We start from the raw sequence: 15,758 nt of genomic DNA on the forward strand, positions 1-15,758 counted from the left end.
CTTGTGGTCAAAGGCGTTCTCCTGGAAGAACTTTGCTACGTGGGATAGGTATGCCGGCAACGACCAGCTGACTGGGGCGTTGCGCGGGAGTGGGGCCAGACCCATCCTTCGCAGCCAGGGCGACAAGTAGAGCCTGGGCACATAGTGGTACTTCGTGCCCACATACCTGGGCTCTACACACAACCTGATGCAGCCACATACGAAGCTGGCCATCAGGGTGAGGGCGACATTGGGGACGTTCTTGCCCCCGTTGTCCAGGGACTTGTGCATGGCGGTCCGTCTCACCCGCTCCATCTTGGATCCCCAGATGAATCTGAAGACAGCCCGGGTGATTTCCGAACTGTAGGAGTGGGGGACGGGCCAGACCTGCGCCAAGTACAGCAGCCCTGAGAGCACCTCACACCTGATGACCAGGTTCTTGCCCGTTATCGACAGGGAGCGCCCTCCCCACAGTCCCAGTTTCTGTTTCACCTTGGCAGTCCGCTCCTGCCAGTTCTTGTTGCATGCCTCAGCCCCTCCGAACCAGATCCCCAACACCTTCACGTGGTCAGACCTGATGGTGAAGGGGACGCTGGATCGGTCGGGCCAGTTGCCAAAGAGCATGGCTTCGCTCTTCGTGCGGTTGACCCTGGCCCCCGACGCTAGCTCGAACTGTTCGCAGGTGCCAATCAACCTGCGAACTGACCTCGGATCAGAGCAGAAGACGGTGACGTCGTCCATGTACAGGGAGGTTTTCACTTGGGTCCCTCCACTGCCTGGCAGCGTCACCCCTCTTATGCCCTCATCCCTCCTGATGGCTTCCACAAAGGGTTCTATGCAGCAGACAAACAAGACAGGGGAGAGGGGGCAGCCCTGCCTGACTCCAGACCTGATGGGGAAGCTGTCTGTTTCCCACCCGTTGACCTGGACTGCACTACGGATGTCTGTGTAGAGCAGTCTGATCCAATTCCGGATTCCCTCCCCAAATCCCATTTTGGAGAGCACGTCTGCCATGTACGTGTGCGATATCCTGTCGAAGGCTTTCTCCTGGTCCAAGCTGACCAGGCAGGCGTCCACCCCCCTGTCCTGCACGTAGGCGATGGTGTCCCTCAGCAGCGCGAGGCTGTCTGAGATCTTCCTGCCCGGTACAGCACAGGTTTGGTCCGGGTGGATCACCTGTCCCAGAGCAGACTTGACCCTGTTGGTGATAGCCTTGGACAGGATCTTGTAGTCCACATTCAGGAGAGAGATGGGTCTCCAATTCCTAATGTCCTCCCTTTCCCCCTTCTGCTTGTAGATGAGGGTGATGATGCCTTTCCTCATGGACTCAGACATACTGCCGGCCAGAAGCATAGCGTTGTACACTTCCAGCAGGTCTGGGCCTATCCAGTTCCACAGAGCCGACTACACTTGATCTTAGCCAAGAGGCCGAGAAGCGATACCCACAACTGTCCGGACCCTTTTGGATCCTGCTAGTCTTCCCTCTATTAAGTTGGACCGACTGTCTACAGGACATCGATTTATCCTACTTCTCTCCAACGTTTGAAGTAGATTTGGTGTAATTTCTCTCAATCTTTGACATAAGTTGTATTTTTCTCCCTTGTCGCGAAATCTCTCTCGGAATACAGCTGATCACGTAAAATAGCTGATATTGCACCAACCAAATGAGAGAGGCGGCCCTGGTTTGTATGAATACTCCTCCTCTCAGCTGATAGTCCTGTCGAACTGTTCCACCCGCCCTCTCTAGCGTCTGATGTTAGTGCAAGCGTGATGACGTTTACGGAAGGCGTTGCAGCGAGAGAAGCAAAGTTTGGGCCGAGTCGTTCGGCGGGCCCGGCGGGGCAGGTGACTGGGGAAGGGGGATCTCCGGAAACGGGAGGAGTGTGGATAGGAACATCGGATGGAAGCGATGGCTGGGGTTGTAAATGGGGGAAGTGAGGCCGTTTGATGAGGGACGATGGGTAGTTGGGGGGAGAGGGATGGGGTAGAGTCGGACGAAAGGGAGGGGGTAGGGTTGCAACTTTGACAATATTTAAATGTGAGCTGGCATGTGGCAAATAACGGCATAGCAGTCAATGGATTATTTCCACAGAAAAAAAAATCTAACCGTCCGGCTGGACTTCAGCTTTTTGACCAGAGCTGGTTCCGTTAAGAAATTGGTGATAATCGGGAGAATGTGGGTACACTGCTTTCCTGATATCCCAAGGTCTTTCTGCCATATGCCACAAGCCAAATACTGGAGATATTTATGAATATTCCGCATTTGCCTAAATTTGTGCAGCTCCATCCAGCATTTAACAACGTTCTCCAACCTATGGCTTACTACATCTCCAAGGAGAGAAAAAGGTGGAAATTTGGGGAAAACAGGCATAAAATACCGAAAAGGATTCAGTGGTAATGCAGCATTCTGTAGAGAATGATTCAGATGTGATGTGATTCTTAATCATGGCAGAGATCTTTCATCAGTTCTAAGGAAGAGCCATTAACCTGACACATTTGCTCTGTTTCTCTGCAGAATGCTGAATGAAGTGACAAGTATCCCCAGCACTTATTTTCATTGAAAAGATATTGCCGTTCCGTCATTGTGGTGGCTGGATCGAAATCCTGGAACGCCAATGCTTTCCCCCTCAGGAGTACAGAGATCCTTAACCAGAAGAAGTGCGGTTGTTCCAGATGCATTCACTGTCACTTCCTTTGGGCAATGATGGATGTGCAGTGAAATCTCACATTGGCAATGAAGTGTGGATTCTGAAAAGCCAATAACTAAAAATAGCCTTATAGAACACCACAGCACAGTGCAGATCGTTCGGGCTAACCACTCCCTCCTAAATCACACTCTACTTTTCTAAAATCCCTTTCATGTCCAGAATATATCAGCCTCTACCAACACTCTGGTAGTCAGTGTGTTCCACACACCACTCTGTGCTTTATATATAAAAAAAAATCTTACACCTGATATCCCCCTGTACTTTTCTCCGGTCACCTTAAAATGATGCCCTCTGGTATCAGCCACTTCTGCACTGGGAGGAAAGGTCTCTGGCTGTCCTTCAAGTGTACTTGAAGATGACTTCAGCTTGTGATCATGCGTTCCCCTTTTCAGCATCATTCATGATTGTGCAGGACGATGGCAGTTCCGTTTGTGCAAGATTGGGATCTGCTGCAGACTTTGGGTGAAGGAGCATATGGTGAGTAAGTCATGCAGTTCAAAAAATAATTCTTAAAAACTGGTTTGGTAGATTAGCAATAGCACTCATTTAAGGAGGTAAATCTTAACTTGCAGCAAAAGTCTGGAGAAAGAAACGCCCCAGGAGAAGGGTGCACCATCTGTGGAGAATTCCCAAGGAAGTTAGGGTGATAATAACATGTGTTATAATGAGGATTAATTAATTGACGGTAGGCAAGAGGACTGGGAAAGTTTAAAACTACAAGGTATGCCACAAAAATTGTAAAGAATGTGGAACATATAAGAAAATTATTAAAAATATTGATGGGGTTTTTACAGAAATACAAGCAAAAAGCCAAAAGTAATGTTGGTTTTTGAGGCTCATTGTAAAATTGGGAATGAGAAGGTACAGATTCTAAATAATGAAAATAATAACAGATTGCAAAGGTCTGTAGGGAGAGAGAAATTTTTATTTTTATCAGTGAAAAAGTACAGGACAAATTTGTGTCTTTACAAATAAGTGGCATCAGAGATAGTGGATGCATTGCTTGTAATCTGAGGAGACCGGATGTGTGTTCTTTATATTTTCAACAAATTTGAGATAAGTGGCTTATCCGGTGATGAGCACAGGTTAAGTGAACGAGCAGAAAGGTGGCCTTTGAAATATAATGTAGAACAAAATATGAAGTTGCCTACCTGCCCTGGAAGGAAGAATGAAAAACTTGATGGTTAAATAGAGAGGTGATTAGAGAATGTTGCAGTGCAAACTCAATCTCTAGCACACAAGAGTGGTGTGTAGGTTATTGTAAGGATTATGGAAAACAAAGGTAAGGATGTCTTGTAGCAAATTTATTGGGAGCTCGTGAGACAACACCTGGCGATCTGTGTACAGTTTAGATCTCGTCTTTAAGGAAGGATATATTTGAATCGGGATTCACGTATGGGGGCGAGGGGTGAGCGAGTAGGGAAGAAAGAGAGGTGATCTTACTGAAGCAAGATTCTGAGGGTGTTGTCAGACAAGATGCTGAGACGATGTTTCTCCAAGTGAGGATATCGAGAAAATGGGATATAGTTTGAGTAACTGGTTTCCCATTGATCAGGAGATGAAGAAGAATTTCTTCTGCAGGTTGTGATCCTTTGGAATTCTCCACTTTAAGAGTTGTGGTAGAGCCATAGAATATACAATATATTGCAGGCATATGAACTACATGGAAATCTACAGGTGCAGAGGGAGAGTTGGAAAGTGGTGTTGAGGCCAAAACCAGATCAATAATGATCTTATTGCATGGGGTAGCGGGGATGAAGAGCCATTTGGCTCATGCTCTGTTTCTGATGCATTTAACTCAATGGAGCATTGAGAAGTTTTGCAATGTAGACAACGGTTTTGTATTTGATCATAGGGTACAACTGGCAATTAGTCGATGAACAGAGGAAGCAGTGACAGTGAAGAAAGTGGTCACCACACATGCTCGTGACTACCCTGATAACATCGAGAGAAATCTGCATCAATAAGATGTTGAACCATGAAAAGACTATCGGCTTTTATGGGCATCGTCGAGGCCCATATCCAATACTTGTTTTTGGAGTATTGCAGTGGAGGAGAGCTCTTTGATAGAGTAGGTAGGATTTGTGCTTAAACTTAGGGTTTAAAATAGAGAAGTTTGGGCTGAGGGGGGAAAGGGTTAAAGATGTTTTGTATACGGATTGGCTAATTTTAATAATTTGGTTGTACTGTTGCTGTCACTTTTACAGATATACTTGTGTGGGTTCTTTAGTAACTGCACCTTTGTGTCCTGAGCTGGAAAAAGCTGGCATCCACTCCCAGACATTCTCCCTATAGAACACCCAGAAAACTAAATTATGGGAGAAATGGAACATCTGAAGTTGTACATAATACATTTCCAGATGTTACGGGGACAAAGTAGGACAGGCTTTAAAGTTCAGTATGTAAGCTGCTTCAGCTGTCCTAGGTTTTTTTGTCTGTGGTCTAAATAGGGCATGTTGGAGAATCCATCTACTTGGGCACCTGAGTGAAATGAGGCCTGGGATTTGGGATTAAATTTAAGCGTGATGTAAAATGACATAATTTCAGACAATATTAATGATTTGCGAACTGATCCCAAGTTCAGCCTTTGATTAATGTGATCTGCCTTCCCACAGAGCCTGACGTGGGGATGCCCGAGGCAGATGCTGATGGGTTTTTCCAGCAGCTGATAGCAGGAGTGGTAAGTGCTCCTCATCATTTATCCCTTTGTTTTAAGTGAGTGTTTATGACGTGCAGCAGCAGTTTTCTCTATTTCGACGTACATTACTGAGCATGATCATAGATGGATTTACCTGCCCATGTTTGCTCTCAAAGAGCTTTGTCTGCCAGAATTGAACTAGCACTATAACCAGCAGGAAGGAGGTTAACAGTGCTTTGTCCCAATTTTCAAATGAGATCAATTTTGGAGCTCACCATAGTTCCCTTTGACAGTAAAATGCTGTTCATGGATGGGTGACCTCCCAAAGCATCTTCAGAAGTTTCATCATTCTTCCAGGCCAGCCTTCATACTCAACTTTCATATCGGCACTGGAAGTCTAGTGTGCACCCAGATTAAGTCACAAAATATTCTCTGAACCGATTGTCCAGCAATTGTATCTGACTAATTCTGCCAGAAACCTGTTCTATTTCTACGATTGATATTTTGTGGGCTTGGAGAATTAGAAAAAGATGTAAATTCAGAATACCTGATTTATATTTGTCTTTGCCCACTTTCAGGAATATCTTCACAACAATGGAATTACACACAGGGGCATCAAGCCAGAGACTCTGTTACTTGGTGACCAAGGTATAAGGATGCAAATCTCTTCACTTTTATTGTGTAATAGAACAAAAATTGGGTATTGTTAGGCCTTCTTCACAGCATTTCAGACATTTAGACAATAGGTGCAGGCGTAGGCCATTCGGCCCTTCGAGCCAGCACCACCATTCACTGTGATCATGGCTGATCATCCACTATCAGTACCCAGTTCCTGCCTTATCCCCATAACCTTTGATTCCACTATCTTTAAGAGCTCTATCCATCTCTTTTTTGAAAGCATCCAGAGACTTGGCCTCCACAGCCTTCTGGGGCAGAACATTCCATATATCCACCACTCTCTGGGTGAAAAAGTTTTTCCTCAACTCTGTTCTAAATGGCCTGCCCCTAATTCTTAAACTGTGGCCTCTGGTTCTGGACTCACCCATCAGCGTGAACATGCTTCCTGCCTGCAGCGTGTCCAAACCCTAAATAATCTTACATGTTTCAATAAGCTCCCCCCTCAGCCTTCTAAATTCCAGAGTGAGTATACAAGCCCAGTCACTCCAAGCTTTCGACATATGACAGTCCCGCCATTCCGGGAATTAACCTTGTGAACCTACGCTGCACTCCCTCAATAGCAAGAATGTCCTTCCTCAAACTTGGAGACCAAAACTGCACACAGTACTCCAGGTGTGGTCTCACCAGGGCCCTGTACAGCTGCAGAAGGACCTCTTTGCTCTTATACTCAATTCCCCTTGTTATGAAGGCCAGCATGCTATTAGCTTTTTTCACTGCCTGCTGTACTTGCATGCTTGCTTTCAGTGACTGATGTACAACAACACCTAGATCTTGTTGTGCTTCCCCTTTTCCTAACTTGACTCCATTTAGATAATAATCTGCCTTCCTGTTCTTACCACCAAAGTGGATAACCTCACATTTATCCACATTAAACTGCATCTGCCCACTCACCCAGCCTGTCTAAGTCACCCTGCATTCTCATAACATCCTCCTCACATTTCACACTGCCTCCCAGCTTTGTGTCAACGGCAAATTTGCTAATGTTACTTTTAATTCCCTCATCTAAATCATTAATATATATTGTAAACAGCTGCGGTCCCAGCACTGAACCCTGCGGTACCCCACTGGTCACCGCCTGCCATTCCGATAGGGACCCGTTAATCACTACTCTTTTCAGTCAGCCAGACAATTTTCAATCCATGTCAGTACTCTGCCCCCAATACCATGTGCCCTAATTTTGCCCACTAATCTCCTATGTGGGACTTTATCAAAGGCTTTCTGAACGTCCAGGTACACTACATCCACTGGCTCTCCCTTGTCCATTTTCATAGTTACATCCTCAAAAAATTCCAGAAGATTAGTCAAGCACAATTTCCCCTTCGTAAATCCATGCTGACTCGGATCAATCCTGTTACTACTATCCAGATGTGTCGTAATTTCATCTTTTATAATTGACTCCAGCATCTTTCCCACCACCGACGTCAGGCTAACCAGTCTATAATTTCCTGTTTTCTCTCTTCCTCCCTTGAAGAAAGGGACAACATTAGCCACCCTCCAATCCACAAGAACTGATCCTGAATCTGTAGAACATTGGAAAATGATTACCACTGCGTCCACGATTTCTAAAGCCACCTCCTTAAGTACCCTGGGATGCAGACCATCAGGTCCCGGGGACTTATCAGCCTTCAGACCCAACAGCCTATCCAGCACCATTTCCTGCCTAATATAAATTTCCTTCAAATCATCCATTACGCTAGGTCTTTTGGCCACTATTACATCTGGGAGATTGTGTCTTCCCTAGTGAAGACAGATCCAAAGTACCTGTTCAACTCCTGTCCTGACGAAGGGTCTCAGCCTGAAACGTCGACTGTACCTCTTCCTAGAGATGCTGCCTGGCCTGCTGCATTCACCAGCAACTTTGATGTGTGTTACCTGTTCAACTCATCTGCCATTTCCTTGTTTCCCATAATAAATTCACCTGCTTCTGTCTTCAAGGGCCCAATTTTGGTCTTAACTATCTTTCTCCTTTTCACATACCTAAAGAAGCTTTTACTATCCTCCTTTATATTCTTGGCTAGTTTACCTTTGTACCTCATTTTTTCTCCACGTATTGCCTTTTTAGTTACCTTCTGTTGCCCTTTAAACGTTTCCCAATCCTCCGGCTTCCCACTCGTCTTTCAGCAACAATATTCGTACCAGTTGACAGTGATGAAAAGCTGAATGGGTCTTGATTCAGTGATCCTTTCTGTATCTTTGTTCTCTTTGTTCAGTGTGCAAAGGATTTCTAGCAACGTAACAGGCTGAGATGTGCACATTCTTCAATAACTGCAGTCATCTCCATGCTAGCAGGTAGGAAGACCGACTGAATCCCTTCTCACCCACAGAACAGGTGAATGCCGTTGCCCAAACTGATGTAACTTCAGGTGAGATAACCGAATGAATCCATTCCAAAAGTCTGAGCAAGTGAATGGCCTCTCCCCATGTGTCAAATGACAGGCGTGCCAGTCAGTCAGATGACTGAGTGAATCCCCCCACCACCACCCCTGCCACAGTCTGAGCAGGAAGGATGATCGAGTGAATCCCTTGCTCCACTTCTTAAATATCTGGACAGAGACAGCAAAACTGGCGTGTTGTGTTTGAGATTCCTGCAGATAAATTCCTTGTCATTTTTAACCTGTAAGAAGATTTACAAAATCCATTAATGGGTGAAGGACAACATTTCAGACGAGATCACTTGAGTTGTCAAGGTGTGATCTGACATCACACTGTTACAGTGAGGGTCAACGCAAGTTGGAGAGAGAAATCATCTAACTGGGCAGAGTGCTGGTATCTGGAATTAAATGGTATCTGGAATGAAACTCTCTGATGCTATTCTGTCACTATAAGAATGGGGCATTTCTGCCATCCCCAATCTGTGACCTGGCTCAGTTTGACTCTCCTCATTGGTATTATTCCCTGTTCCCACTGAGCCGCATGGGTGCCTGGCCCCACAGTAACTGAAACACTCTCACACAAATAGCCTTTGTTGACCTGCAGCCGGGATTTTCTTTTACGCACTGTTAATTTAAAGTGCCACAGTTTAAACGCCATATAAAAATTTGCTACTGAGATGAGTGGTTGGTCTGTTAAAAGGAATTAGTGAATATTAGTATTATTTAAGCTTCTTGTCACAGTCATAGAAAAGTACAACACAGAAAGAGACCCTTCGGCCTATCTAATTTGTGCTGAACTATTTAAACTTTCTACTCCCATATCTCTACCGTCCAGGTACCTACACACACCTCTTAAATGTTGAAATTGAGCTCACATTCGCCACTTGTGCTGGCTGCTCATTCCACACCCAGATGACGATCTGTGTGAAGAAGTTTCCCCTCATGTTCCCCTTAACGTTTCACCTTTCACCCTTAACCCATGGCCTCTGGTTGTGGTCCCACCTCATCTCAGTGGTAAAAGCCAGCTTGCATTGACCCTATGTATACCCCTCATAATTGTGGTACACCTCCATCAAATCTCCCCTCAATCTTCTATGTTCCAAGGAATAAAGTCCTTACCTGTTCACTCTTTCCTTATAACCCAAGTCCTCCAGACGTGGCAACATCCTTGTGAATTTTCTCTGAACTCTTTCAACCTCTTTCACATCTTCCCTGTAGGTAGGTGACCAAAACTGCACACAATACTTCAAATTAGGCCTCACCAATGTCCTCCACAAAGTCAACATAACATCCATCTTCTGTAGTCAGTACTTGCGTTTATAAAGGCCAATGTCCCAAAATCTTTCCTTCTGTCCCTATCTAACTCTGACGCCACTTTCAGTGAATTACAGACCTGTGTTCCCAGATCCCTTTCTTCTACATCACTCCTCAGTGCCCTACGAGTCACTGTGTAAGACCTTGTTCCTACCAACATGCAACACTTCGCACTTGTCTGCATTAAATTCCATTTTCTGTTTCTCAGCCCATTTTTCCAGTGAGTCCAGATTGCACCGCAAGCCATGATAGTCTTCCTCGTTGTCCACTACACCACCAATCTTGGTGTCATCCACAAATTTGCTGATCCAGTTAACCACACTGTCATCCAGATATCTGACATAGATGACAAACAGCAACAGATCCAGCACTGATCCCTGTGGCACACCACTAGTCACAGGCCTCCAGTCAGAGAGGCAACCATCTGCTACCACAGTCTGGCTTCTCCCAAAGACAGTGTGTCATCCAATTTACTATCTCATCTTGAATGCTGAGTGACTGAACCTTCTAGACCAACCCCCCATATGAGACTTTGTCAAGTGCCTTGCTAAAGGCCATGTCGACAACATCCAATGCCTTGCCTTCATCCACTTTCCTGATAACATCCTCGTGAGACTCGATAAGACTCATTCCACCGAGATGCAACACAGAGCGCCATAGGAAGTCAGTCCTGCCTGTGGCCATCAAACTTTACAACTCCTCCCTTGGAGGGTCAGTCACCCTGAGCCAATAGGCTGGTCCTGGACTTATTTCCTGGCATAATTTACATATCACTATTGAACGATTTATGGTGTTATTACTATTTAATTATTTATCGGGATCAATAAAGTATGACTATGACATGACTATGACAGCAGCACTGAAACATCAAGTGAGAAACAGCAGGAGGTGGCCATTCAGCCCCTCTAACCATCAACAAGATGGCGGCTGCTCTCCCATCTCAGCCACATGTTTCTGTCCGATCCTCATTTCCTCGATCCCTTCGGTCTCCACTCATCTGCCGGTCTCTGTTTTATGTGAGGACGATCACTGAGTCTTCACCGCCCTCTGTGGTGGGGATTTACAGACATTCATCACCCTCAGAGTGGAGACACTTCCCCTCATCTCAGTCCCGGACAGTCCACCCCCTTTTTCAGAGACTGGGCTCCCTGGTTCAACCCGTAATGACAGACATCGCACCCTGCAAAACTCATTTCAGGGAGGTAGCGCCAGTGCCCCCCGCAACCCCATATCCACCCCCACCCCTGGTCGACCTCCAAGGGTGTATGTAATACTTTGTTTAGTCATTTTGTCTAATCTGTGAACCAAGTTGGGTATATGCAGAAAATATGACTTTAAAATATGTACTTATATTATATTATCATGTTTATTCTATTACAACTTTAAGCAAGTCTACAAGGAGTTCGGCCTCATCACGTAGGACATCAATAGCGTAGCTCCTCAGCAGCCAGCCTGTGTGTATTGCTTGAAATTCCAGCATCTGCAGATTTCCTCGTGTTTGTGTAGTTTAAATAACGTTAGCTATGCTAATGAACGAATGACACCTGTTAAACTCACCTCAACATGTCTTTTTAAAAACATAAACACGAGGAATTCTGCAGATGCTGGAAATTCAAGCAACACACATCAAAGTTGCTGGTGAACACAGCAGGCCAGGCAGCATCTCTAGCAAGAGGTACAGTCGACATTTCAGGCTCGTGCTCAGCAGCTCAGCCATTAAACCGAAGAAGCTCGAGCACAGCAGCGCGTGTGTGATGTAAGGCACCGTGCTCGTGACAGCAGATACAGATACGGGGAGACCATGGGTGACGTCAGGCGCGTGGGGGGGGGAGGGGTGCTGCTGTGTGACGTCACGTGAGGGGGAGCGCTTCAATTTTAAAACACCTTTTGTTCGGTCCGATCTGGAACAACAAAATTAAATTCGGGTTTCATCGGGACCGGATCCGGTGTTGTGAGATGTGTCCGGCTGTGCCGTGTTGTTGGTGGAGTGGGCAGCGGGGTGTTTGTCTCCGGGCTCTCCTCAGCCCCGGTTTTCACTTTGTGACCGAGCCCGGGCCGTGGATCAATTCCTTGTGGTTCTGCAGGGGGTTTGGGGCGAAGGGACAGTCTGTCTGTCTGTGTGGGTCGGGGTTATGAGTGGGTGTGGGTGTGGGTCCCAGGACAAATTAACTTGTAAACACCGGACCATCTGGTGAATTGGATCAGACAGCTTCGCTCGCCTGTCCTTTCAGGAAACAACAATTCTCTCTTCATATTAATGACTGTCTAAACTTGCTATGAACAAGATTGTGTTACAAGATTGTGAGTTACAGAGTCTAGGACAGCTGTCACCGTCATGGGCTGCGAGTGCAGACAGGGATTGGGGTCACTGAGCTGTGCATCAGAGAAGGACACGGGTTTGTACAGCCTCCTGTGGGGTAGAAATGTCCACACGGTGATTCGGATCTGCTGGCACATCAGGAGTCTGAAAGGGAAAGGGAATAGGGAAGGGGCTGAGCAGAGAGTTTTAACGGGGTGGAGGGGTACAGAAGCTGTCTAATGTGCAACGTGCAACCATAGTAATTTATAACAGTTTATAATAAATAAAACAGACAATGTAATATAGAGCACACTCAAATCAGTGTGAGTTCATCAGTCTGACGGCCTGGTGGAAGAAGCTGTCCCGGAGCCTGTTGGTCCTGGCTTTTATGTTGCGGTACTGCTTCCCGGATGGTATCAGGAGAGTGACAGTGATGTGATTTCCTGTGTCACAGGTACAGACAGTCGTCTCAAGTGAGGAGTTTGTGTGGAGATGCAGCTTCCCTGGAAGTGGAGGAAAGAGGACACACCAACAGGTGGAACTAGCTGTGGGAAGACATGGTTTGTCAGGTCTGACGATGAGCTGAATGTACCATAACCTTCAGACTGAATCAGAAAACCATTCTGAGAGTATTTGAAATGTCAGAATCAGGGGAGATGTGATCACATGTGCAGAAGGCAGAGGTTGTGTCTCATCAGACCCTTGGTGAGATGGTTCAAGTTACAATGTGCAGGAATGAAAACACAGTGTTTGGTGTCGGATTTAATCACTGATTCTGACACAGTGAAGAGGGTTAGTTTTGCTGTAAGGAAGCAACGTTAATGGAAGATGACACGGGACTTCATCAATTGCCAGTTGTTTAGCAGAAGTGACCAATTTGTATGTTACCTCGACAGAAACAGATATTCACAGTGGTGACAAAGGGGTTCAGTCTGGTTTATTTCAGGTTGGAGAGGGGTGAGGGGTTGTGAAATCAATGCCTTGCGGTGCCACCATCGTTAATTTGTCATGTCCGGAGTGGTGGATCACACAGCACGGAAACAGACCTTTGGCCGGCCATACCTGTTCTGACCATCCACTCACTGTCTGCACTGGTCCCATTTATCAGCACTCGGTTCATAGACGACTGTATCTCGACAGTTTCAATGCTCATCCACTTCGTAATGTTGTGAAGGGACCTGTCTCCACCACCACCTCGGGCAGTGTGTTCCAGATTTCAGCTACCCTCTGAGTGAAAAATCACTTCCTCAGATCCCTCTAAACCTCTTCGTCCTCTGTTTAAATCTGTGCCCTCTGATCAGTGACACCTCTGTCCCAGGATCGTGGCCGACATGGGCATCAGTGAGGCCTTTGACAAGGTTCAGCATGGTAAGAATAGAATAGTGCAGCACAGTATAGGCCCACAATGTTGTGCCGACCCTCAAACCCTGCCTCCCAACTAAGCCCCCAACTTAAATTCCTCCACATACCTGTCTAGTAGTCTCTTAAACTTCACTAGTGTATCTGCCTCCACCACTGACTCAGGCAGTGCATTCCACGCACCAACCACTCTCTGAATAAAAAACCTTCCTCTAATATCCCCCTTGAACTTCCCACCCCTTACCTTAAAGCCATGTCCTCTTGTATTGACCAGTGGTGCCCAGGGGAAGAGGCGCTGGCTATCCACTCTATCTATTCCTCTTATTATCTTGTACACCTCTATCATGTCTCCTCTCATCCTCCTTCTCTCCAAAGAGTAAAGCCCTAGATCCCTTAATCTCTGATCATAACGCATACTCTCTAAACCAGACAGCATCCTGGTAAATCTCCTCTGTACCCTTTCCAATGCTTCCACATCTTTCCTATAGTGAAGCAACCAGAACTGGACACAGTACTCCAAGTTGCTGTGGAAAGTTAGATCACATGGGATCCCAGGAGAGCTGGCTAACTGGATGCACAGTTGTCTTGATGGTAGGAAGCAGAGAGTGATAGTGAAAGGCTGTTTATGGGACTCAAGGCCTGTGCCTAGTAATGTTCCCCAGGGTTACAACCATTGCTCTCATTAGTTATTGATATTTACTTATAATTGCATTTACACAGTTGTTGAATTCTCTGCTCTACTTGATCTTACACTGATCATCTTGTCATCTAGATCAATAATTTGGTTGACCATGTACAGGGTATGGATGGTAGGTTTGCAGGAAGTAAGTTCAAACACGTACTTTTTCTGAAATATATTAAGTTTAAACTCTCCACTGTTTTCCTCTCTGCAATCGACCACCCACCCGCTCGCCTTACTGCCTTCCCTCTCTGCCCCGTCTTCCCTCTCACCCCCACATTGGACATAAGGTCCTGGTGAAAGTGAATTCTTTCAGGGGAGTCTGAAGGGGAATTCTTCACTCCGAGTTTGGTGGGAGTGTGGAATGAGCTGCCAGTGGAAGTTGTGGATGTGGGTTTGATTGAGATACTAAAGAGAAATTTGGGTGATGACATGGATGGGAGGTTTATGGAGGCTATGGTGCAGGTAGTTGGAACGAGGCAGTAAAAACAAAAGCAGGTCAGCATTGACTAGAAGGGCCGAAGGGCCTGTTTCAGTGCTGCTGGGCTCTGTGACTAATAATATTCTGATCTGTAATTTCCACAGTCAGTGCTTTGCTGCTAATGATAGAACCCAGAAATTTACCCAAGCAAGAATTGAAAGACTCTTAGCTGGCTACAGAAAGCATTTACAAGCTGTGATACTTGCCAAAGGGGGTGTTACTAAGCACTGACCATGCAGACTGCCCAGACTTTTGCTTCGGGCCCTTTTCCTTTTCTGTTATTTTGAAACTGTAAAAGATGGAAATAAAAATGTAACCTTGCTTAAGATATTAAAGAAATGTGTCATGTTTAACTTTTTACTTTTTGGAAATCAGGTCATCTTTTACTCACTTAGCTATTCACTGTAAGAGAAATTTTAACCATGGGTGCCCAGACATTTACATGCCACTGTATATATCCTGTGCCTTCTGAATTGCTTCCAGAAATTCCTGCCCGTGTTCTTTGCAAAACAATTTTGACCAATTTTTCTTTCATACCTCTCTAATTCTCTTTATTTCACATCTGACTTTAGCTTCTCCTTCTCTAATGTTAGGGTGAGTTTGATCATATTAAGATCACTTGCCCCAAAGGATCTTTGAACTGAAGTGACCAAATTAATTCTGGTTCATTACAACACCCAGTCCAGAATAGCTGATCCCCAAGTGTTCTCAGCCACGAGCTGCTCTAAAAAAACACCTTGTAGGAATTCCTCCTCTTGAGACCAACACCATCCTAATTTTCCGAAGCACCTGCATGACAATTCCCCATGACTATTGTAACATTGCCCTTTTGGCACCCATTTTCTATCTCCCATGGTAATTTGAGGCCCACATACTTACTACTGTTTGGAGGTCTCTATACAATTACCACCACAGATTTTTTTTACATTTGCTGTTCCTTAATCCTACCCACAGATTCTATATCTTCCAACCCTATGCCACCTCTTTCTAATGATTTTATTTAATATTTTAGCAACAGAGCCACACAACCCCACTACCAGCTTGTTCTTTCAAGAAGCATGTAAGTATCTGATAAGCAGTCGTGATAAGAAAGACAGGCCAGAAAACTTAAATGAGATACTAACTCAGAAAAATGAATCATTACTATGGAAGAAAACATTAACCAGTGGAATGAGTATGACCCTCCGTGATCTGGGCCGACAATTACGTGTCGGCGGCACCTAATTAATTATCATGTTTATTTTGGCTTTT

The 15,758-nt window shown here is 45.5% G+C and overlaps 1 long non-coding RNA gene across 4 annotated transcripts; it reads left to right on the forward strand.

The window, feature by feature from the left end:
- Positions 1-1,749: 1,749 nt before the first annotated feature.
- On the forward strand, positions 1,750-14,830 carry LOC140206815 (uncharacterized). Of its 4 annotated transcripts, none has more exons than XR_011888393.1 (7): positions 1,750-1,824; positions 2,495-3,164; positions 4,543-4,758; positions 5,303-5,367; positions 5,904-5,973; positions 8,214-8,366; positions 12,443-14,830. It is a non-coding gene; the product is annotated as an uncharacterized lncRNA (long non-coding RNA). The 4 variants fall into 4 exon arrangements; XR_011888392.1 differs by having other exon boundaries at positions 8,214-8,292; XR_011888395.1 differs by lacking the exon at positions 1,750-1,824 and adding an exon at positions 2,051-2,373 and having other exon boundaries at positions 8,214-8,292.
- Positions 14,831-15,758: the final 928 nt, after the last annotated feature.

This window comes from Mobula birostris, chromosome 13, assembly GCF_030028105.1.
Source record: "Mobula birostris isolate sMobBir1 chromosome 13, sMobBir1.hap1, whole genome shotgun sequence".
In the NCBI taxonomy this organism is placed as follows: domain Eukaryota; kingdom Metazoa; phylum Chordata; class Chondrichthyes; order Myliobatiformes; family Myliobatidae; genus Mobula; species Mobula birostris.